Below are 25,237 nucleotides of genomic sequence, written 5' to 3' on the forward strand. Positions count from 1 at the left end.
CGGCGTCCCTACTCTCTCGCGCGAGGCGGAGGAGGGGGGCGGCTTCGGGAGTTTGATGCGCGGTGGTCCCGCGCGGCGTAACGGCCACAGCGCGTGCTCAACGGTCGCGGCAGGCGGTGCGCGCGCGCCCCGCCTGCTGGAGGTGGGCATATGCGCCTCGGAAGGCGGCGCATTTTGGGGTTGCGTTTCGGTGGGCATGCGGCTGCGCGTGTTGTTGGAGAAGGGGTCGAAGGGCGGCCGTGCTGGCCGCCGTGGTAACCGCCACGTCGTAAGGCGCCCTTTAGGCGGTCGTTGAGAAAGTGACACGTCTGCTTGCGGCTCTGGTGCAGAGGTTCCTCCCGGCTTTGTTCCCGAAAGCGGTCAGGCGTGCCCGTGAGGTGACGCGGCAGCAGCCCGGCGGGGAAGCCCTTGAGGGGGCTGCTCGTTGCGTCTCGCTGCCCGTAAGTGCGGGTAAGCAGCGCCGTCCATTTTGGGTCGAAAGAAGAATTGAGTGACTGACTAGAATTACTGTTTGTGCTGTAAAACCTAGCCGTGGCGGCGCGTACATCTCGCGTATCTTACTGATGCAATACACGAACAAAAAGGAGATCACATGGTGAAAGACTAAAAGATTTCTTATTTTCAAGGAAAGACTCAATCATCTCTACAGGAGCACGCTTATCCGCAGCGCACGTAAAGACTTTGTCTTGGGAACGCATTCCCAGGCAAAGCGGTGTCAGTTGCCGGAGAGCTGCTACAGGTAGCCGGGCGCTGTCCGCCGCTCTGCCTGGAGCTGCGATGTGAGGCAGCAGCGCTTTGGACCCGTTAGGCTTTGTTAAGGCGTGCAGCAGAACCATCCCTTCCTACCAACAGCTGCCGTGAGAGCGAGTCACCATTTCGTAACTCGGTTACAAAAGCCGGTGAGCTCAAATATTTTCACACAGACAGGTAAACAGTGCAAGAACCCTGCAGAAAATAACACTTAGCAATGCCTAGCATTTTCATAAAGCTCTGCATTTTCAACACCTGTAATGGTCAGGTGTTTAAGCTTCTGCCTTCTGAGCCTGTTTGGTAATGACAGCTTTTGTGAGAAAACAGGATGAAGTTCTCATCAGCTAAGGCCCTGCAATTAAAATTCATGGGTTGCTCTGAAAGTAATGCCTCCTGTTTATTTCCATGGAAACTCCAACAGATCCAAAGAGCGTAATAACACTGATAGAGCACATTCTCAGCGACAAAACAGTTTTTCAATACAGTCACTGCCATCGGCTGTGTGTTTTTTGCCAGCAATGAACAAGAGCCTCCATGCCACACACACAACAATCTGTACCAGTGGAGGTGACCCACTGTGACCACTGCTGAAATGCACCACTCACAACCTCCCTGTGCTCACATCTACTGTTTGGTCTTCATAAACATTCAGCTAGCATCAATGAATGTGCAATTTCTTTTCTGCGTGGAGTAGTTCAACTACAGACCTTCAGTTACATCATGGGCCAACATGATAAAATAGGAGGTGTTACTTTCAGAGCAGCTCTCTTACTGCTACTTCTCTTTCTCCTAATCAGAGTAGGTTATAGTTAATATTCATATTATTAAACTCAAAGAGAGTATTTTTATCTTGACAAATTACATCTTGACTGTATTTAAGAACAGTTTTGTATCATTGAAGTGTAAAGTGCTTGGGCACAGCTATGGTGTAGGTCAGGAAAAAATGGTTATGTACTTTTACCTACAGATCTGTTTCCTTCAGGAGTTTAAATTAGAATTTCTGCGAATTTTTACAATGTTCTCTTGTTCTCAGTTACCTCTGCATTTTAAAGATGGTTTTAGAAAACAAAAACAGGTACTAAGAAACGTGAAGTACTTTTAACCATCTTCCTACTGAGTTACTGTCTCCAAATTCATACTGACCAATGTGCATGTTTCTGAAAGTACGTGGCTTCCCACTGGATGAAAGTGGTGTTTTGCTGTCTTCTAGGAGGAATTATTTCACAAACCTGTGGCTACTAGAAGCCCCGTGGGCTTGTCTGTTCTGACTGCGCTCTTACAATTGTATTACTACATCAGATTACTTCTGTGAGCATTGGATCTAGGGCAGGAAAATGGTGGCTGTTGTTATACTGGGATGAGAGCTGGAAACGAAGAGGAAGTGAAATTGTTGAAAGGTCAAGTTTAAAAGAATTATGTTTGAAGTGATTTAAACACTAGAAAATAACAAAATAAAATAGAAGTATCGTAATACAATGTTTTTTCACTCTGCTCCTAGCTTTAATTGCCAGGGAAGTTTGCTGGTTCTCCACTGTGACTATCTGCAGAGTTTCTGCTTTGACTGTGTTTGGTTTGCCAAGACAGAAAGCCTCTCCCTATGAAGTGTAAAAATGACCGTCTATAAACCTATGACCAATTAAAGGTCCACAAAAGACTCTTACTGCAGTTTTGCTTCTATTGTTCTTTATGTGTATTTTGTTGTTCTTCTGGCATGAATAAATTTTTATCTAGTTGGCAGCTAACTGTCACAGACCCTGATCCATCATTGAGGAGCCCAAACCTTACTAATGTATTTAGTAGTGTGTGTAGTAATTACACCAACATGATTAGAAGACTGAAAAGAAGATCAGGTGTTCTGGATAACCTGTTAAAAAATGAATACTTTGCCAAGTTCTGAAATTGAAGTAAAAATACTTTCATATTATTTTCCCAGAAAGAGTTTTGTCAGCCCTGGAAGTATATATATGAAAGAATTTCACCATTTTTCTTATTTCATGTTATTCATGCTCTGTAGTTTTTGTTCTTGAATTATGTTTTTTTCCTAACAAATTTTGAGGAGCACCTAGAAAATGAGTAATTTAAACTGTATTCTTATGTAATCTAATCTTTTGTTACTTGCTTATTCTTTAGTTCTTGGAGGTTAATAGCCATTAACTTCCATAGTAGTAACTCTGCCCTATCTGACATAACTTGTTTTAGCAACAAGGGAAAAATCTGCTCTTTGGAGTGAGAAGTTCAGTCTTTTCCTACATTAATGTACATTTTCTACTTCAAAATAATTCCTGCAATGTTAAAACGTGTTAGATATCAGCAGATAAAATTTTTCATTTCCCAAAAGCTATTTCCTAGTCTTCGTGGATGGTGTGATACCTGAAATACCCAGTGATAAGATCGCAGCAACAGGTGAAGTTAATCTCCAGCAAAACAGTCTGACTTGGTTCATCTGTTCGGAAACATACTCTGCCTGATGTTGCGTCTCACAGAAAGATCTCTGTAGTTCAGACTGGGACCAGCAGAAACCTGTGGGCACCAGTGTAGTGCTGACCAGCTGTCCGGATAGCCATGCCTTCCCTCAGAACCTGGGACACACTTCTGCTGAATCTGTGCTCTGCTTTGGGCATAGCCACCTGGAAGCAAGAGGACATGTTTTTGGTATAAATGAGACATACTCCTGCACTAAGTAACTGCCTTTTCCTATTTGACCATTAATAGTAAAGGAGAAATTCTACATGCCCAAGCCTATCATGTGACTCTGTTAACTCAGAGTATAACAGGATGTACTGGCAGAAAATGGAGGCACTCTGTGAGACCTGCAGAAGAGTATTCTTCATCAGGTCTCCAGGAGGGAGCACATACAAAAAAAAAAAGCATATTATGCAGATAGAAGAGAGGAAACTGGGGGTAAGACCTGTCTGGGGACATGGGAAGTAGATTATTTGCAGGTACATTGCAGTTCATGAGCTCATGAACAGGTTTTCTTGCCATCTCTCAACTGTGGTGCCTCCTAGTTAAGGTGATGAAATAGATTATGAAACAGCATATGGGCAATGTAGAATTGAGGTCAGAAAATCAGTTGAACGGCTTAGTGCAGCTGCAAATAACCTCAGCGTTTCCCTTTTCCCAACTCAGTTCTCACCCATGCAGATGTGACCTTTAGCATAGTGGGCAGAATTGTACCTTGTGTATTTTACTACAATACTGGCATGCCAAGCTCTTAAGTAACCAGGTAATGTTTATCTGTACGATGGTACTGTTTAAGTCCTGTCGAGTCATGAAAGCTTTCCCACTGATTTCAGTACCACAGACTTAAAAATATTGGAAATCTTGACTTGGTCTAAATGAGCTGAGGATTTTTTTTGGTCGATTTGCTATTATTGTTATTTTCCTTTCTGGGAAGCACTGTTAATGTGGACACTTCTCATTTAGTTTTAAAACTAATATTGAATTGGAGTACTGAAAATAGAACCTCTTCATTGGACAAAATGTATCAGGGTTAAAACTCTCAAAAGTCTGTCCTTTTAAGTCTTGAGCTGTTGTGTTTGTTTGTTTGTTTTTATGGAAAATGTGCACACATGCAGCTCCAGTTCATGGGCAGGCATTCACAGTAAGGGGTAAGCTGCTGAATTTCTCTATTGTCAAAATCCATATTTTTTTAGTTTTTTTGCCTTCTTTTTCTCTTTTTCATTGAGGGAAGGTGTGGAATACAGTCAGATTATGTGTATCAGGTAATGATATGTACATCAGCAGATCCCCAGAAGCGTTTGCCCTTATCAAATAAATAGCACTGAGCATTTATTATACAGCTGAAATTTTGGTTGTTTTGTTTAATTAATAAGGTGAATTTTGCAGAATTGTAGTCACTCCTGTTTGTGACACTCAACGTTCATTGATGTAGAACTGTCACCAGAGTTTACAAAATCTCCTTTGTATTGGCTGAAGAAATTTCTCTACTGGAAGAAGTTACGTTCTCCTTGTTTAGGAAAGCAGCATAGCCATTGTGTTAAACTTTGTAAATTGGGGCCTTTACCACAAGCAAGCTAGGCAACAATTTTCTTTTGTATTTCTGAACACATGCATATTTAATGAGTTCTCTGTTATTTTGCAGGTGCTCTGAGTATGGAAGAGCCATTTTGGAAACTGAACAAAGCCATTGCTACACATAGCAAACAAATACATTTCCAACGCAGTGACATCACTGTGGAGCTGCAAGAGAGGAACATCAAATTCTGAGACGTACTGCAGGTGCTACAAGAACAAGGAATAAGGAATTTTATGTCAAGGTAATAAAAGAGGAAAGTTGCCCTAGACCACTAAAAAATGAGGCACTTGCCTCAGTATGTTTCTGAAAAAAAATTTGATACTACAGCAACGTGTAAGATATACTAGAATACTTTCTAAGTCTCTCATTATTAGAGCATTTTGAAAGTGAGTATATAATAATGTTAAATCAAAACAGCATCCTTTGACCTGTCTTTTACATTCATCAAGCAGAAGTGTGTGTATGACTAAATAAAACACAAGACTTTGGAAAAACAGGCTTGCTGTGTATGTATCTGTATTTTCTCTCTTTGCGCCCTACCTTCTTTGCATTTTGAATGTTGTCCAGAGCTATGCTGAAATGAAATAGAAAATCCATCTTCCAAACAAGTAATGCAATATTATAATTTAAAAGGCTGTTAGAATTGGAAGCTGGAGGGACATTACACAGAAATAGCCTGTAAGGAGTAAAAAAGAGTTAACTTGTCTTCAAGACGACTTCCTCTTAACATCTATGTTCAATGCAGTCATGCAGAAGTATTCTTTAATTTTGCTCTTACTTTTAGTAATTTGGGCTGAAAAAAGGATTAAGCTATGCAGACAGTGTGAGGTGTATGTGAGAGTTCAGGCACAGGATAAAGCTGGCACAGAACTGTTTCCCATAGAAATTCAGAGATTTTCTCTGCTCCAGTGCTATTAGTGGCTGTAAAGAGGTGAAAAGTGACACAAAAATTTCTACATTATGCATGAGCGTATCTCCAAGTGTGCAGTTACGCTGCCTAACATCTTTTTTATTGAAGGGAACTACAGCCTCTTTTGCCTTAAATAAATCATCTCTTTGTTTAGACCATGGATGTTTAAAATCATGTATACCGATGTTATAAAAGAGGCATTCATGCTGTGTGGAGATCATGCTTATCCTCACTTGAAGAATCATTATACTATAGTAGGTCACTTCACACAAATATGTGGTCAGGAGATTTCAAACAAGCTTGTACGCTTTATTCATGCTCATCATAAAGTACAAATACACAGGAAAATATGAAGCAATATATGTCTGTGGTTCTGTAACAAGTAATATCAAGTCTGTGCATGCTGGATTTTCTGGCAGTAAAAATTTGATCTGTGTTGGTATGTATACATGACTGCATTTTTATCGAATCAGCCAGAGCATATGCTACAGAGTTTTTTCAGATTTTATGCCAGCTTTCTGTCAGCTGAGCCGGAGATATGCCTGCTTACTATGCATAATAGTAGAATAGTATAAACAGACAGTATCTCTGATACAAACTCACCTGGGACAAAATTATTTCTACAAGGTATTTACTATCTCACAGGATACCTACCGTACTAACATGCAGTAAACACTAACAAGTCCTTAGACAAATCTTTTTCAAGTCTGTGCATGTCTACATCTGATTAACTGTAGAAAGACTGACATTTCTTTTCCTCAGAGGAAAAGGATGGAAGAGCCACAAATTCAAACATTATTTTATACCTTAGGCACATACAGGAATATGTTAGAATATGATGTACACAGAAATCCTAAGTGTACTTACGTATTAATGTAAACAACGAGATGGGAAACATTAATTCATAATGATAATTAGAAATATAATTCTTGAAATTAAAGGTTTACGTTCAGGCTCATATTGTATAAGAGGAAGATGTTATTTTGTGCATCCCTCCGTGTTTCTTCTTTTAAATATGCAGCTGCTGTGTCGTATCTTTGGCATTCCATCTTGAAGATGAATTGTTATGACAGAAGTTACTGGAGGCAAAGATAGTAAACAAGAATATTAGAGGGTGAAATGGATAATTTTTGAGTTTTCCTAAATCTAAAGGTTGAACCCATTAGTGTATACAGATATTACTATCTCTGATAGTATATCTGATTAATATATCTGATATAAAATTGGCTGAGATTGTTCAAGGTTTTGTTGGAGTTCTGCTAATTGTCATTATTTCCATTAGGATGTATGAATTTACTGTCACTGAAGTACTGTCTGTCTTTGGCCCTGAGGTGTAATCAACTGCAATTCAACATTCCGTGCCTGTAGTGCTTAACATAGGTTAAACAACCTTGGCTACTCATTTTTATACCTGCAATTTAGTCTTTACTGGGCAAGCACAACAATTTTTGAGGGATGTATAGTGGACCAGCCCATAGAACTGATTTAACTGAAGAATAACAGGTTATGAAAACTGGTACTGCCTCTGATTTTTCTTTTTCTTTTTTTTTTTCCTCTAAACTGTCTAGTTTAGGAAACAAATGGAGCTGAAAGTTTATAGCAAACCTGGCAAAAGTGAGTGGTGGTGTAGGATAAACTGAAGAAATAATTGTTCCTGGCAAACTCGAGGTAAGGGCCTACCTGTACCTCCATTCCAGAGAATAATTTAAAAAAGATACTGTAAGGTAGGTGAAATTATACAAATGCAGAAATACTTCTGTCAAGTACGGTATGTATTGTAGGCTGTAAGTCAGCTTTGTTCTAGTACAGCTGCATCTATACTAATTGTGCTGGTGTATGTCAATGAAAATGTTCTCCTAACTGACAATTATGGTAATAAAACTTCTACAGATACAAGACTTCTAAAAATTGGAATTATAATAAGTAACATGCCTGTCTCCTGTAAACAGTATTCTAAATTTAGGAGCAATTCTTATTATGCAGATCTTAATTAAGAGTTTGTAGAGCTGTGGATAAGATAAGATATTGTTAATATAGCACTTTTGGGGTATTCAAAAATTGCAAATTAAGGAGTCTTTCCATTTTTCTTGAAAAATTTTAGTGAATCATTCTTGTCAGGGCTGACATGTATCTTGAGCAGTCTCTTCCTACTATTTCTGCTACCACTATCACCTCTTAAAAGTTTATATTTGTTCTCACAATGACACCAGATTGTACTGGGAGATTGGTATTTTTGATACAGTTTTCTGTGGAGGAATGACATAGATTCCTGACTGCATACCGCTATTCAGTTCTTACAAAGCACTCACATAATGTACTCAGGACACATGCTTGGGCTACTAATGACCATTTAGATGTAATCTCTACTACTAGTGCTATTCTTCTGCAATCGTATTACATTATATGCAAGTGCTAAGTATGCAGTAGAAGATAATGTGAAATGTGCTGCAGCACTGAATTTTCTGGAAAGTGATGCTTTGTCAAAGCATTAATAGAAAATTCTTCCAAGAGAAATTTGTTGAAGTACACAAAGTTTTGATGATACGTAGCTATTTGCTGGTATGTAGATAGTCAGTAATGTGATTTGTCATTTGACTTTACCTGCAGAAGAAACAATAGCTATCCTACCAGTGATTACAGTGCACCTAGGACTGAGAGGGTACAGCTACTGAGCCACAGATGCTATAGACATGTTTTCCTAAATAACTGTGGATGCTTAAACACTCAGAGGAAATCACAAATCCTAAAGACTGAAAAATACTGAGTATAGTTGGCCTGATGGGTCTGATTCCCTTAAATTATTGGATTTGTTAAACTGTTAGACAGCGTGGAAAAGGATAGCAAGTGTGATGTGACTGAAGAGTGCATGTATAACCAAGTATCCAAGAGATCTTTGGTACACAGAGACCCAACCCCTCAAATGCAGATGTAGTCTCCTGTATTACTTCTCCTTCCTGCTTACGTTCTCAGCATCTGCCCTGGGCAACCTGGTCTAGTATTAGATAGGGAGATTGGCAAGTTGGAGCTTGATGATCTTTGAGGTCCCTTCCATCCCAAGTCATTCTTTGGTTCCGTGATTCTATGATCTTGATTGCCAGCCAGTCTTCCATCAGTGATGAGTCTTGGCGTTAAGCTGCAGAGAGTCTATTAAGAACCACTGCCCTTAACTGCTGGCCACTGCTCTCTATGCTTCCATCCCAGTCATACCCAACTATTAGCAGTATCAGGTCTACATTTTCAAATTTAAAAGAAGAGGTGGAAAAAGGTATAGGTTGTCCACTGTCTGCAAGGAGACTCAGAAATCCAAATCAATGCTTTCTCCTTTGTTACTATAAAAACTGAAAATTTAACGGTGATTCTTCACCTTTCAGGATTTTGCTTCCGGGCATTGAGCTCCTCAAAGCCATCAGTGTTATCTAATTGCTTACATAGCAAACTTACAGGGATGATTAAATGTAACAAAAAGGGAAATTGTTCTGAATATCTCCAAGAGTAGTGAGTCAACAGGCCCTTGGACAACTTGCCGTAGTGTATGGCTATCTTGTTAAACTGTTTTTTCCACAATGTCTGTCCTACAATATGTCTATCCTAGTATCTGATCTATGATCAGGACCGTTGGAGGAAGAAATTTTGCCTCTTCTAGTCTGGGACTCTGAGGCTAGGGGAACACAAAGGGCAGGAAATTGAGAGTCAGAACACTGGAGTTATTTGGGGAATTGTTACAGCTCTTACGCCCTGGGTGAATTTTGTGCAGTGCTTTAGATATGGACTTAGCATAGCTGACACTGAAGTACTGGGATGGGGATTATCTTAGTGATACCAGTCAGAAGGATCGAGGTTTGTGCCTGTACTTCAGTGGAACCCAAATTAGGTATGCTTTTCTTTTGTTTTTCCTTCGGCTAGTAAATTGCAGTCGTGTACTAAGAACATTCAGTTGTTATCCACTTCCCAGTCTCCTTCCAGAAGGGAAGGCAAGTTTCATCAAAAAGGCTGGTACAAGATTACTGGTGCTTCATATAATGGCTGTAATGAAGTTGTGAGCTCTGGTTCTGGAAGTGGCCAACACATGTGGGAATGCTGTGCCAAGACGGATACAGTAAATGTATTGTTTCATGTGCTGTTTTCCCAGCAGCAGGCTGTATTAAGGCGTTTCCAAGTCTCACCTCAACTGCCAGCTGCTTGTTCTTGACACCCTTTCAACTGTGCCAACACAGCTGTTTATGTGGATGTTTGTGACCTGAATCAGGAGACTAACTCAGTTTAAACTGCCCAACAAGATCTTGCAGTGTTTTTCTTTAATACCTGTTTAGCGCCCTGAGCTCAATTCACACTGCAGCCTAAAAACTGGTCTTGTTGATAAAGTAATGTGGCTGTCAAGGGAACAGGACAGGCAGGAAGCAGGGAAAAGTTGTTGGAAGTAACTTAAGTCAGTATTGTTGCCAGAGGCAACGTGTCTTCATGTGTGGCTTTGTGGTGTTGCTGCTGACAGCTGAGCTGAGCTATTACTGTTGCTCAGAGTCCAGTGTCTATCTCACAGTCAGCCTCAGCAATGCTGACACATCTGTGGGTACATTTGTATCACTTTGCTCATCAGCACTGATAAACTAAAGATTACATTAAAAGAATATAGTTGCCAACTCTGCACAGTGGATCCCTACTAACTTGAAGGCAAATAATCTTGCAACATTTTCTGCCGATTCTTTTGTTTTGCACAATTCAATGGAAAGTAGTTTCCAGGATGGTTTTGAAAGGGTTGCAGTTTTACCACTCGCCTAATTCAGACTAGCAGAGAGCAGCCAGTGGATATGGCCAGTTCTGCTCTTCCCTCAGACTTGAATCAGGTGCGGCCACCTCTTCTTTTGCACCAAATCAAGTGGTCATGCAACACAAGAAGTCAGTTCCCTTTGAGAATCTGGTGAGAAACTTCTTTTTTTCTGTGAAAACTCTGGTCTAAATTGTAGGGGTTAACAAAAACAGAAGTTAGGAGCTTAACCTTCAGTGAGGATGTAACTACTTAGAAAAGGATCATTCATAACCTTCAGAAGGTTTTAAAAAGGAATTCCCTATTCTCTGCAAATACAGTACTGTTTGGTGAAGTTGTGGAACAAAATCTGAATTAACAGTGTTTTTGAAGCTGAAGTTCTAATTTTAATTTTTATGTTAATTTTAGTTTGCCAGAAGTGTATGGCCCAAATCAGGTTACTGGTCACAGGTTCTTTATGCTGCACTGCTGTCCCTGTGTGTCCCCTGTGAAGTTACTTGTACCTGTGTAAAATACACATGAAATATTGTCGAGTCACAGCATTTTATGCACATTCGGCACTCATACTGCAGCAAAATCACTGCAATATGAGGCATCAGTGAATAAAAGTCTTGTTTTAGAAGCTGTGTTTTTACTATTGTTTTAATGGAACATTGCAAAACTGAAAAATCATTAGTAGTCCTGCCAATGCTTTAACATTTAGAAGGTCCTATTTTCCATTTCCCCACAGCCTCTTTATGCTACTCCATTAGTTTTAAAAGGCCATAAAGAGAGCACACTTAGCCACTCAGGAGTATTTTCATTTCTGTGTTGCTCTTGCCTTTGGCATAGTAGATATGTGTTAGGTTGTGGCTGAGGAGAAAGGGTCACGGCTGGCCCGACTGTGTGTTCCAGCTATTCTTGGTTGCTGGAACAGTTCCTAGGGGCCTGAGGCTGCCATTTGGACTAAAATTGCTGGTAGCCTTAAGACTATTCAAGGATTAATTAGCTACAAAATGTGGGTAATTGTGACAGAGTAGCTAATACTGCTTATGTCTGAACAGTCTAATTAAAGACTGCACACATGAGAAGAAAAAAACTCTTAAGGAAAGAATTATTAAATAAGAAAATTTGGTCTATTATTTTCAAAAAGTTGTGTTCCTTCAAGTAGGGTCCTAGTATTTATTGATTAAAAACTAGTGTTTTTAAATTATTTCTTCTCTGGGAGTTTCATATTCTGCTCTTTGTTTCATAAAAGCTTCTTTATATTTCTTAGAAGATGGCTGTTCACTGCAAGCACATTTTAAAAATCCTTGCCTATGAAAAATCAGGAGTTCTGTTTCCACAGCTAGAGACATAAGTAATTTTAAGAAGCCCAGTTGGAGACTTATCATCATAGATATGTAAGTTCTAGATCTCCCTCTGTACAAAATGAGGTGGGGAGGGCAATAATTTTCTGTTGATTTGACAGTCTCTCTGTGCATTTTTATAGCTGTGCTTTTCATAATTTGTACTTGTGCTCTTTCTTCTGCTGCTCCTACAATCATTTGAGAGTACTTCCATTCCAACTCTTTTGTGTAGTGTGTGTCTTTGGTGCTACTTAGATATTTGCTAAAGAGTCAAAAAACCTCACATCTCAGATAAATTCTTACATTCTTTGCTGTACTGTAGGAAATTGCAGTTTTCTTAACTTCAGGAGTGCCATGTGTGGCTGATAATATCTCTTTCTTTCTGCATTCTGAAGTCTACCACAGTTAGAAGAGAACAAGCAGCGTAAGGTCCTTTTAAGAAGAGCAGGTTCGGAGGAACAGTTCCCTTTACTTCCTGTCCAGGTAAAACAGGTTGTTTTAGAAAACACTGCTTTTTGTTCTAAGATACTGCAGTATCTAATATCTTCTCAGCTATTCTATGGGATGCTATAGGACTTCCCAGCCACCAGCCATTAATGTCACCACCCTCAGCAGTCTCTGTGTCCTGTTCAGAATTAGATCCATACCAATGCCTTTCAGGTACAGCAGGCAACTTGTTCTGGTCTCCTGCTTTTTACTTTCACCGTAGCTGCTAATGAACAGCATAGGTGCTGCTTCCTATCTTTCTCCTCCCATCCCAATGGGCTGGCTGTAAGCCTAAATTTAATATCATTCTGAAAGTACACAGAAATACACAAATATACAGCAGAATGGCATTAGACTTGTCTGTTATTGACCGTGATCAGTGATCAAGTGTAGAGTGGCAAGCACTTCATCCCCAAATGATAGTAAGTAGGAAAGCTGTGTTTTTTGGAGTTTATAACCATGAGGAAAATCAACTTTTTATACAGGTAGATAGTGACAGGACAAGGGGGAATGTATTTTTACTAAAGGAAGGGAGATTTAGATTAGATGTCAGGGGAAAGGTTTTTACTGAGGGAGTGGTGAGGTGCTGGAACAGGCTGCCCAGTGAGGTTGTGGATGCCCCGTCCCTGCAGGAGTTCAGGGCCAGGTTGGATGGGGCCTTGGGCAACCTGATCTAGTGGCTGGCAACCTTGCCTGTGGCAGAGAGGTTGGAACTTGATGATCCCTTCAGGTCCCTTCCAATCCCAGCCATTCTGAGTTTCTAAGATTCTGTGATTCTATGACTCTATGATTCATTTCCTTTTCTAAATGCAAAGGGGAACTTGCTATGGTGTCTTGGTCTGTCCAGAGAATAGAGAACTGTGAACTTATGCAGGTACACAAACTGCGAAGTTCAAATCTGATTAAATTCCAGACATTTTACAGCCAGGAATACAAGTGCTAACTTATTATGACACCTGCAGTTCCTTTAATATCAACTTCCAAGAGGATCTGATATAACCTAATCTCCTTGAATAAATATATTCTTACCCTTTGTTGTGAAAGTGAATTAGAAATAACATTGCAACTGATTTACGTACATTCTCCAAAACAAAAATAAACAAATCTCTGTTACTGAATGCAGTTTTTAACTAGAGCAGGCAGTTTTTATGATTGTCTTTGCAACACTAACCTGGTGATCAGCAAAGATTGTGGCTAGTATTGCTCTTCTTCGCTTTCTATTGATTTGCACTTGGGAATTCAATTAAGTGAGATGGTCTGTGTTGATGTAAGAACTTCTATGGACATGTGAAAACATGGTAGGTGATTCTGTTGCTCTTTGAACTGAGAGTTTGGATGACCTGACTGACAACTCATGAAAACATTCCTAGGTAAAGAGCAGCTGTTGTACTGGTCTAGCAGGACGGTCCAATCTGAAGACTACTTCAGATTGCTTTGACTTGTTTGAAGGCTGAGGATCAAAGTTCTGTGAATGATATAGAAAATTGTTGTGTCTCATCGCTCATTTATACAATCAAGGAAAGAAGACTCCGAAAGTAAGAACAGTGAAATGTCTATAGTTTTTCAAAAAAGTCTGATGGATGTTGCTGTGATATGCATCTCCACTACTTATTCAGGAGACATTCTGGCTGAGTTGATTAAGTTACAGCCACGTAAGCTACGTTTTAGAAATACCTGTCATTGCTCATCATTATTCACGTAATTTTGCGTAGATGGGAATAGCAACTTCTGTATGAGTACTGTCTTAGAGTAGAAATTGAAGGCTTGAAAAAGTAAATTAATGTGGGACAAATGCAGCCTCAATCTGGATGCATGAAAAAAGATCACCCTTAAAATTTTGTAAGACAAGTCTGTGGTTTGGGTTGTCGATGTTTTGTTTTTAATTGACAGTAATTAACATCTCACATATAAGTATTTTTAATCTTTTTTTTCCCCCTGTATTTACTTGTAGAACTACAATTTGTCATCTTCTTATTTAGGTGTTCTCAGACATATGGCTTGATTTTTAGGTGATCCTTTGCAGCACCAGGTGTTGGACATGTTGCTCGAGGGTTCCTTCCAACTCAGGTTATTCTCTGATTCTATGTATTGGGGTTTTTTTATGCTAAAGATTTAGTGACGTGTTTCCTATCTTGCCCAATGCACCTAACCGCCCCCTTTTCTGTTCAAGTTGTACAAAATAAAGTATCACAAATGCCTGACCAATTCCTTTACTCCACCCTTTATCCAACCACAAAATGTTAGGCTGGTGATCAAAGCACACATTAGAGAGATTTGTTTGTCACCGTTCTTGGCCAAAAAAGAAATTAGCCTAGATTTCCCAGCTCAGATCAAGGGCTATGAGTTGGAGTTGTTACTATAATAGAATTTCTGTATGTTGACACCTAAGTAGATGGAACAGAGCACTAGTAACCATGCACTGACTCTGCCCTCTCAACCTGCTGTAGATAAGTACTTGCTAAGATGGTATCTTCAAGCAGCTTCTTGATCAGTTCTTTAGTTGTTTTGGATTTCATTTTGAGGTATGCAGGCATCCACTGTATCAAGAGCTTAAGTATGAAAACAGACGTTTGGATTCCTGAGTCATTCAAACCTCATTAATATCTCATCCTGATGCCACCTAAGACCTCTATACCACTGAGTTTGCTGCAGTGTTCTCTAAGCTGGTCTAATGTAAGGTAGCTGTGTTGAGGGAATAGTGTTGGTCTATGGCACAGAGCCCAGGCAAGGGAAAAGCGTAAGCTTACAGCCAGAGATGGAGGAGAGAACAGAATAGCTGCTTTCCACAACTGTGCAAACAGATTGGCTTAAGCTGATTGTGAAATCACAGTTATAATCCTTAGGTATTTCCATGGAGAACCATTTTTCTATTTTTACATAAAATGATATTGCCACTCAAGTTTATCTAAGTAATTCATGCATAATACTGCATTATTTGGAAACTCCTTAATTCAAGAAAAACACATTATGAAAAAGATTGTAATATGCTTCTCTGTTCTGCATATACTATGAGTTTTGTGATATAGACTGTATATTCCTTTCCCACTTACGCTGCTTTGTAATTGTGGCATGTATTTCCACTGATCTTTGCTCGTGAGCAAGCTCTTAACACAAATAACTCAAACATGGATATAAAGGTTATTCCCTTGATTTTCAGCATCATTCACCACTGTAATGCTTTGAGATCATCTAGAGGTTCTGAATCACGAATGAGGTAGATAAAATTAATTTGAGTATTGGTACACACTGATGTATATTGGTATTTAAAATTAATACCCTACGTTGTTCACCCCCACTCCTTTTGATGGAATCCATTCCCCCACTTGCATTGGATTTCTAGAGAGGGTTATTTTGTGGCATGCAGTTTTCAGGTTAGCAAGCAGTGAGAGACTCGCATTTCTGAGTGAAAAGTACACTATATAATGTTTTCACATCTCATTTTCCAAAGTTAAGAGCTAACTTATAAAAAAAGACATATCCCATTATAAAGCAGCAAGGATCAAAATCAAGTACAGATAGCTGTGACATAGTACAAGGAGTTTTAAAGCACAGAAGATGATCAAAACAAGGGTAGAGTTACCTCTGGATTAGGACTTAATCCATTGAGCTTGCCTTTGAGCTTCATTGATCAGCTCTGGATACCCCAGTATTGGTGGGGAGAGAAGTTTATTGTTGCCAACTTCTGACTTTGGAATTAGATTATACATAAACAGAGGTCTCTTCCTGGACAGAAAAGTTATCAGTTTTTTTTCAGCTGTTGTTTTGGAATTGCAAATTACTATTTTTACTTTCAAATTCTTTTTTCCTTTGTATTTGCATGGATATTTGTGTTTGCTTTCAGTGAGCAAAGGCTATGTGTATGGTGTCAGAAGTTAAACCCTAAATTGGTTAGAAATAAGTTACAGAGCATGTGGAAACATGCACTGATAGTCTTTGTGCCTTTAAAAAGCTAATCTGAAATAAACACTGAAATGTCAGCATGAGTATGTGCAAGCACTCTAGATAAGCAGAAAATAATTTGACACAAGGTTTAGACATTTCAAGTGTTGGAGTTGAGCAATACGGGTACTGTAATCTTGTTACTTCTTCAGTGTGGCAGACATGAGTGTCCCAAAAAAAGTTAAAGCCAATTTTATGAATTAAAAGAATTGACTATGAGAACATGTATGTGTCAAAGAAAATAGATGGTGTTAATTAAGTGAGGGGAATTCATATTATATGTCGTGTGTCACCCACACTTGCAGTTTTCCAAGCTGTTCTTAGCCTGTACTGTGACTTAATACATGCACATTGGCATTGCACAGAGCAGGTGGGAATTCACGGGTCTAAACATGGACTAAATCCTCAGTCTTGACAACATTTTTTCTGATATTTGTCGTTTGGCTGTAATAGGACAGATTTACCATTACACTCTCAGGTGCGTGGTAACTAGAGCAGGTTACTAGTTTGAATGATTTGAGTAGTGCATCCAATGCAAATAAAGCGATTTATTGAACAATCTCTGAGCAATCTGTGTAAGTATAAAAGGTTAGGAGTTTTGAATCAACTTTGTTAACATTACCTCTAGAAACCAATTGTCTGACAGATATTTCATTAAAAGATATTTATTTATTATTATAAATATTTATTTCATATTTCCTAACCAGAGCAGATTGAAGATTTTGGCATAGTGACTGAATAATGAAATGATGTTTCAATTCCTTGGTTTGAGAACTTTTAACAAATATACTATTTGTAGGAATCAACAGCTTCTTACTCAATGGTTCATCCAGAACAATAAATTACCTAGATATTCTGCCTGAAGGAGGGCCACTCCTAAACTTAGTATGTGTTTTTAAGTAGCTTGAATTGTAATATGTAATTTAGAAGCACTTTAAAAATCTAATTCATATGATATCTGGTATCACGTGTGTCTAAACTTGGTAGACCAGTAAGGTAGATGATTCACTTGATTTGGTTATGTAGGTGGTTAGATGAGTGGTATAAGTAATTCCACAGACTCCATTAACATTGCCCTCTATAATGTTAGGATGTTGCCCCACCCAGCTTATTGTCCCAGCTTGAAGCTGGCAACTCATGGTGCCAACTACCCTGGAAGGAAGTGTGTGACCTAATCTATGTATGCTTGAAGATTCCCAAAGCAACAGCTTTGCAGAGGCTTCCTAAATCAGCACTGGTATGAGAAGATTGCTGTTTGGTTAGTCTGGCATGATTAAAAGCAGACCAACACCTAGTTCCAGAACAAGGTCAAGAAATTAAAGGAGGACGGAACAAGCCAAGAATAGCAAGTCATGCTCAGGGGCTTTGCAGTGGAAGCATTCTTGGCTGAGGTATAAAGTTTTTCAGGAGATTTTTAGCAGGGAGGCACAGACATTTGATGTCACACTGGATGTATTAGGGAAACGTGAGGAAGAAAATACAGTTGTGTAGAGAGAGGTAAAAAAAGAACCTAGCTTGTCACAATTTTTCTTTTAGGCAATCGTATATATCAGGCAGACTCTACAGTTGCCAGTCCCATTCCAAGATCCTGATTCAGTCATTCAATATTCTTGTAGCCTGACTTCATTCCTGCAGATCACTGTCTGTAATTGTCAGAGAGGTAGGGAGGGAGAGAGAAGAACATGCAGTCTCCATTACTGACTGCAAGATTTTTATTCTGGATGTTATTCCCCCATCTGAGATCAGGACAGCATATGGCATTCAGAAGACCTGGCATGCTAGAGGAATATTGCATTCTTTTACAAACAGTATCCAATGATGGGCACTATGATTGTTTTAATTTAAAAAGGCGTAATTCCTTCTTATTCCACGTCCTATCACCACAGGCAATTAATTCATGGATGTCATCTCATGATTTAGGATGGTGTTAAAGTACCTGTATATCTTTGAATGTGGCTGCTCAGTTAGTGTATTCTGGGCCCTGTATCAGACTTGATTAGATTTTCTAAAAATGATGAATTTAAAGAATATGGTGGAAAGCAGCAAAATACTGGGGAGATCCAGAATGATTTTTTTTTTTTTTCCCCTGCAGCTTTCCTTTTATCTACATAGTTACTGTTCTCAGGGTCAAGAAGTTAAATAGCATCCATATAGGTTGATAGCTGAGATGTGTGTAGTCTCCTTTGATATTTTGTTGCGGAACAGGACTGAAAGCAGTAGACAGGCACGCTGATCCAGAACCAGATACAGTCTTTCTTCCCTGCTCCTGTGCTATATAAAGCTGTATCTCATTCATCCTGGCTATAACAATGCACTCAGCAAGACCATCCCGTGCAATTAAGTAGTCAGAGGATATTCACTCACTACAGAAAGTCTACATATAACAGTAGTTTGTACTTAACAGTATAAAGACAAAAGAAGTTCAGGCGTGCAGAGTTATCTCAGCTATAGGCATGTTTGATGCCATTCTGAACAATTTGGGTCAGAACAGGGTAATGACTGTGGAATAAAGTGATAAAACAGTGTAATCACATTTATATCCTACAATTGGTTTTAACAAGAGAGTGATGGGGCCTTGTTAGTGTCTGTCACTGCCTCAGCTTTAGAACAGCAGGTACAGAGAGATTTATGCAAGAGCTCTTTTTTCATTATGCTTTCATTCCTGAGCTTAACTTTGTTCCTCCACTATGACTCTGTTTACTTGAAGTTCAAGTAGTTGGGTAGATTTACTGAGTTTTTCTGCCACAACTGATACCTACTACTCTTAGCTACACAAGTGCAGAAAGGTATGGAATCTCACATATGTATGATTTAATGCAAGCCTAATGCTATGCAGTAAAATTCAAATTTTCATATGATTCCTATTCTAGAAAAAAAGTGAGATGTCTAAAGCAAATATTTCCCAAAATCATTCTTAAAGAGTATGGATATTTTGAAGTAGTATACTTCCAAAAAAAATTGAACAGAATTTCAAATAATTCTGATTTGCTTCTGTTTCCAGACTGTTTCTTTTCAGTACAATTTTTAGTGCTTTTATCCTAGAACTTTAGTACCAAGTAATCATGTTTAGAACTGGCTTACATGTTCTCTTACAATCAAGTCTTCCTATCACTCTTTCATTTCCACAGCCTAGTATTTCTTAAATTAATGGTGTTGAAAAATAAATATCAGTGGAAGAGAAGAGACTAAAAGCCTTCTTGTATCTTGCTTTGTAGGCTCAGGCCTTTTCTAAAGAAATTTTTTGCTATGCAGAAGGGAAACTTCTTCTCAATTGCTCACCTAATTGTGTATCTTGTCTACAACCAAAAATATTCACTAGCTCTGTATGTCCATCCAGTGGCTGCATGTGAGAATTGCATATTTGAGAAAGTAAATTCAAATTCCTTGGAATTACATTTGCTAGGTACCACAGTTAATATTATTATTAGAAATAAGCACGAACCACAATGTATAAGAGAATAATTCCAGTGTTCGGTGTTGTGTAGGTCTGTATCTGTAAAAGACCCTCTGAATAATGGCAAGATACAATTTATAACTACAACAACAGGAAGAATTAAGTTTTATTAATATTCAAACAAACAATTTACTTTCTAGAATAGGAAACTGAAACCTTCTGAGTTAAATGCTTTAGCATTTTCATTCTGAAATTGAGATAACTCAGGTCACTGTGAATATAAACTTAGAAGAGTTTTCCACAGTTCTCAGCACGCTTGTAGTTCTTCTAAAACACACCTGTAAAAAATTCTATCTTCTGATCATTAAATCTGTTAAATGCCATAAAATGCTATGTAATTCAATTTAAAAACCAAAGTGTGGTATAGAGGACTACATTTGAACAGTGTGAGTTTCAAGTCACATTAAGAATTTATGTAGTCTATTTCCAGAAAATTCTACTTAAGTACAGTATTTGAATCTTGATGGTTCATCAAACTAAATCAGGCTAGATGGATTGTTTGAGAGTCTACAACTAAATGTAGCATTTTCCCACAGTAATGACAGCAATTTGAGCCTCCATGCCTTGAACCCTCCTTCTAACATCACTTCCATTACTACCACCAGTGCCAGAGATGTAACTGTGGAAAACTCATATGTTCTACCTTTTACTAGTTAAAAAAGTCAATTTGCTAAAAGTCTTTAGATTATCTGTTCTTGACAAATATAGGCTTCTAAAATCAAATATTTGCTTTATTCTTCCTGTGGAAATAAATCTAATTTTGCCTTTTAAAGTGAATGCATCATGATATAATGTACAATTACAATAGCCTGTTATTTTCGTAGGAGTGCTCTGTTACGCTGTATAGGTTGGGAAAGCAAGAAGAGAGACATTTATAACAACAACCTAAATCTAGCTTTTCTTAAATTTAAATGCTTTATGTTGCAATCTACATAAATAAATTTTAGTCTAGAAAGTTCGAGAAGTGTGTCTAAGATACTGTCGTGGTGGGTACTTTGCACATATTGAAATTACAAAATAATGACTACTGCAGTCTGTGGAACAGCAGTTGCACTTATACTCTGATATAATTTTTATACATTTCAGATCTTCGTTTTTCATTCTGGAATTGTTACTACTAAGGTTGCCGTGATTGTAAACTCTTGCAGTTAGTCTCTAAGAATATATCTGGTTTTACAAATATTGTTCTAATTTGTGCTGATATATTGCTAGATATCAGAGAAGAACTCAAAATGTAATAGGCCTTTTCTCTAGGCTGTACTGGAATTCATGTCTTGACCTATACTGCAATTAAACAATAAACCTCTGAGCATGGAGGTTACAATCTGAACTGAAATTTACACATTTAAAAATTATTTTCAAATCAGGTGTAGTTTTTTAGCTAAACAAAGCAATATTAATGAGCACGTGCATACCAAACACTTTCTACGAGTGTTCTCGATATTTACAGAGCCCATGAATTCTGCTTACAGTTTAACAGGCTTTTGAAGTACACCCTTAATCCCTTGCTCAGGATTTCTTAGTAGAGAAAAAACTGGAATATTCTAGTTTTTGTGTGTCAAAAGGTCTTCAGCAGTTCCAAGAGTCATCGGATTTTTTGCCCACCTCTGCACTGCCCTTTCACAACAAAAGCAAACAAGAGGAAACAGTTTTCTTATCTAGAAACTGCCACATTACATTGCTATTATATATTGTAACAACTGTTACAATACATTGCAGGCAGTGTATTTTTTCTAGAGTGAATACCAGTGAACAACTGGCATTGCCTTTTTTTTTTTTTTTTTACATACTGTTTTTAATAATGTCCATCCATATATATTTCTTAGACTGGATTTTCTTCCATCTTTTTTTCTGAATCAAGCACTTGCAATTCTTCAAATGCTCTTCTGCAGACAACAGAATGTGACTTAGAAAGGACTGTCAAACGTCTGTGCAAAGCCAGGTTAATTTAATACTATTATATCATATAATAGTGTACTTCAGATACAGAATTCATTCTAAAAAATGTGTTGGCACATTTTATAGTGTCCTGTTCTGTATTTCTCACGTTTACATCCAGGGGTCTGTTTCAATTATATTTTCACAAAGTTAGTGATATGCAGTTATATAGTTAGTGCTTGCTTATAAAATTACAAGTAGGTTTTGAAAAATTTGTTTCACACTTACAGTCCCTTTGTTTATGAAGGAAGTACAGACCGAGAAGACAGTATACTACAGATGAGCATAAACTGATCTTCGTGTTTCCGCTAGGTGGCAGCACTGAGCGGTGCGCTTGCTTACAGCTGTGTATCTGGAGGCATAGACTCTCGGCCTCCTCATGAATTAATGTCTTGACAGAGCTGGAGGGCTTCTGGGTATCCAGTCCTAAGAGACGTTCTCCTATAAACCAGCCTCCAGAATCTGCTAATTGACAAATGGTTAGTGAAATAATAAACAAGTGATTTTTGTGTTCTGGATTTTTTTTCTGACAGTTTATTATTTTCAATGTATTCTTTTAAAAAATCAGTATGAAAGAATTGGCCAATCTCATAACTCTTCTTATTTTAGTACTACATATTTAAGGATTGCAAAGCTTTTACATGTTTATGTTATTGGTTAAATATCTATCCTTGCTCTGAGGAAGATACTATGATATAATACTATACAGTTGAAGGAACTGTGGGTGAGAAAACAGTGGCTTGCTTCAGGATACACTTCAAGAATGGAATAGGCTCAGTCACTCCAGTCCTCACAGTGAATGGTACTTGATTCTTCATAGTACTAAACGTTCTCCACAATTTACAAAAACAATAAGATTAGCCTCATTGACTTCTTTGTTGGGATAGGATTTTCGGAATCAGAATTTTGGTGCTCAGATACCACCTATACCATTCCACAATCCTTCAGTTTTCTTTTTTGTGTGCAATTCTGTGTCTTTTGAATAGAGACACTTAAATGCCACTAGATAATCCACAGCAACTAAACTGCCTTTGCAGCAGGAGGACTGATTGCAATTAAAAGCAAGTGGGATTACTTTAACTGAGCACAGGTTTAGTATTATGAATAAAATAGGAAAATCTTATTCCTAACCAAGTATAGAATGATCCAATGGCATTTGTTTTATTCCTGCTGCAAACACTACATCATGTATTAACAGAAACTCTTCTGTGATGTGCATTTAAGAATGAGCTTTTATTCAACTCTTCTGATAGTGTAGTATTTATAGTAATACTGTAGCCACAGGAAAGCTATGGAGAGATTTTTTGAGAGGGTGGGGAGTGACAGGATGAGAGGAAATAGTTTTAAACTTGAAGAGGGTAGATTTAGAGTAGGTATCAGGAATAAATTCTTTACTGTGGGGATGGTGAGACACTGGAACAGGTTGCCCAGTGAGGTTGTGGATGGCCCCTTGCCAGGAAACATTCAAAGGCCAGGCTGGATGGGGTTGTGAGCAGTCTGGTCTATGGCAGGAAGTTGGAACTAAATGGTTTTAAAGGTCCTTTCTAGCCCAAACTTTTCTATGAGTCTATGATTCTTTTACTATTGAGAAATAAAGCTAATGTTGTGCAATGTGCTCATATAAATATGCATGCTAGAGATCTTCCTGGCTCGTGAAATAACTCCTTTTAGCCAAAACCAGCAATATTTTGGTTTCACTCTCATTGGGCAGTGCTGGATGATGTTTTGCATGTAACCAAAAAGCTGCAAGGATGAATGGATTGAGCTTCTTAGTCCCATTAATACTGTGCTTGCTGGCAATGACTTTCAAAACCAGCAGAAACTACAAGAAAAGAAAAAAGTAGAAAGGAGGACCAGGAGGTTAGTTGCTTGAAGGAGAACATGGATACTGTAACATAGCTTGAGATCACCTAAGCCTCTGAGCAAAGTGGAAATCTGTTGATGAATAAGTGTACTAATAAAGAAAAACAGCAGTGTTTATTAAAAACAAAAACAGCCCACAAATGATACTCTTATCTCTGAAGTCTTAAGTTACTTTTATCTCATTAGTCTCACTTTACAACAGTTTGTATTTTCCAAATAACGTTAAGTGGGCTGCTCTTTTAGTTTTTGCTATATGATAAGGACTTTTATCCAAGTCACTGTCAGATCTGATTAGAGTGTGGGTCCTAACATCAGACAGCTCACTGTCAACATATGTTGAGTCTTTACTGGCTGTCATACATATGTTATGTGGGTCACCTATATATAGAGTAGATGGGAGTAAACTGTAATCTGTGGGTTGCAAATACATTAAGAGTCTCTTGAATCAAAGCTTGTCATTTTTGATGCCAACAGTACCCTGAGATGATTAATTTTGCTGCTTGTCTATTCCCCATGCAGCATGTCTCCTTAGTAAACAGGAAGAGAAAGCCAATGGTATTCAATACAGAAGTCAAACATAGACACTAAAATGATAACTACAGATATTTACAAGATGTATTATTCTATCATTGCCAGAGGCAAATGCATACAATTGTGTTTCATTTATGTAGTTCAAACAGGAGTTCTGAGCTTATTAAATATAATTTGCTTCATTTCCTGGCTATAACCCTATTATATTACATAGAACAACTGTGGGTTTTAAATTACTCTTTAAATTACTCTTAGTATATAAGAGAAAGTATAAAAGCAGGAAACACGTTACTGCAGATTTAAACATGCGAATCTACAGTATGTGCTAAAGAATATCAATTTTCATGACAATGCAACAGAAAATGTTTTTGACACTAAGAATCTAAGATTTTTATATAATTATAGTCAGTGGTAGCAAAGGAGGAATAACTTAAGTCAATGATCTTAAGGGGAAAAAAAAAGTGAAACTGAGCTGAAATGTTTCTGCTTCAGTCATTAAAAAATGGTATATTTTGCAGATTGCACTGCAAATTATTTCCAAACATCTTGGCAGAATCAGAGTGACAGTGCCCAATTGTACTTGCTTCTCACCTAGGGGAGTAAGAGTACTGATCTGAATGAGAAGACCATATAACAGCATGTCCTGTGTATTAACCAATGGTATGAGGCATAAACCGTCATAGCAAATAATTATTTTGTTTCCATAGAAGAATCTATTTTTGACTCTGTGCAGCATAGTAATCTAAAGAAATAGTTTATGATCGAGTTGAAAGATTATCACATATTTACTGTAGTTGGTCTGAAAGAGCTTTAAGCATGTTAACAGTGTAATTTGTTTCAGTGTTAAAATCTAGTCCAAAAAGGCAATGGTTGCCTGGATCAAAAACTAGTCAGAAAAACAAGCAAGTGTGGGTGGAATCTATAAAACAGCGAGGACTTGTATGCAAAATTATCTTTGTAACAGTGCTGAAATGCAGAATGCGTTTATCTGTAAGCGTTGATTTTAAATAATCAAAATATCTATTAAAATTCCTTTATATCTTCTGATCTCACATTTGAAAAGTCAGATAAGGACAACTTACCTTAATAGGATGTGATTATTCTGCACTGTCAGCCTTGACCATCATTTGTAATGCTCTGTAAACTTACAGATTGTTTTCTAATCTGTATCTGTAAAATAGGCTGCCTTGACAAAATTCAGATACACTGTGGCTTGGTTGTAATTCCTAATTACATA

The 25,237-nt window shown here is 38.1% G+C and overlaps 1 protein-coding gene across 6 annotated transcripts in view; it reads left to right on the forward strand.

Annotated features, from left to right (window-relative positions):
• The first annotated feature begins 123 nt into the window (after positions 1–123).
• Positions 124–25,237, forward strand: part of JADE1 (jade family PHD finger 1) — a 147,190-nt gene continuing 122,076 nt past the window's right edge. The window contains exons 1-3 of one of the 6 annotated variants that reach the window (XM_019614535.2): positions 124–142; positions 4,856–5,030; positions 7,268–7,367. The gene's annotated coding sequence lies outside the window, so the exon portion shown is untranslated. Of the gene's footprint in view, positions 143–162; positions 928–4,855; positions 5,031–7,267; positions 7,368–25,237 lie in introns of those variants that run through there. The other 5 variants (XM_019614533.2, XM_019614532.2, XM_019614531.2 and 2 more) reach the window with 5 other exon arrangements.

Source organism: Meleagris gallopavo, chromosome 4 (genome assembly GCF_000146605.3).
Source record: "Meleagris gallopavo isolate NT-WF06-2002-E0010 breed Aviagen turkey brand Nicholas breeding stock chromosome 4, Turkey_5.1, whole genome shotgun sequence".
NCBI lineage: Eukaryota > Metazoa > Chordata > Aves > Galliformes > Phasianidae > Meleagris > Meleagris gallopavo.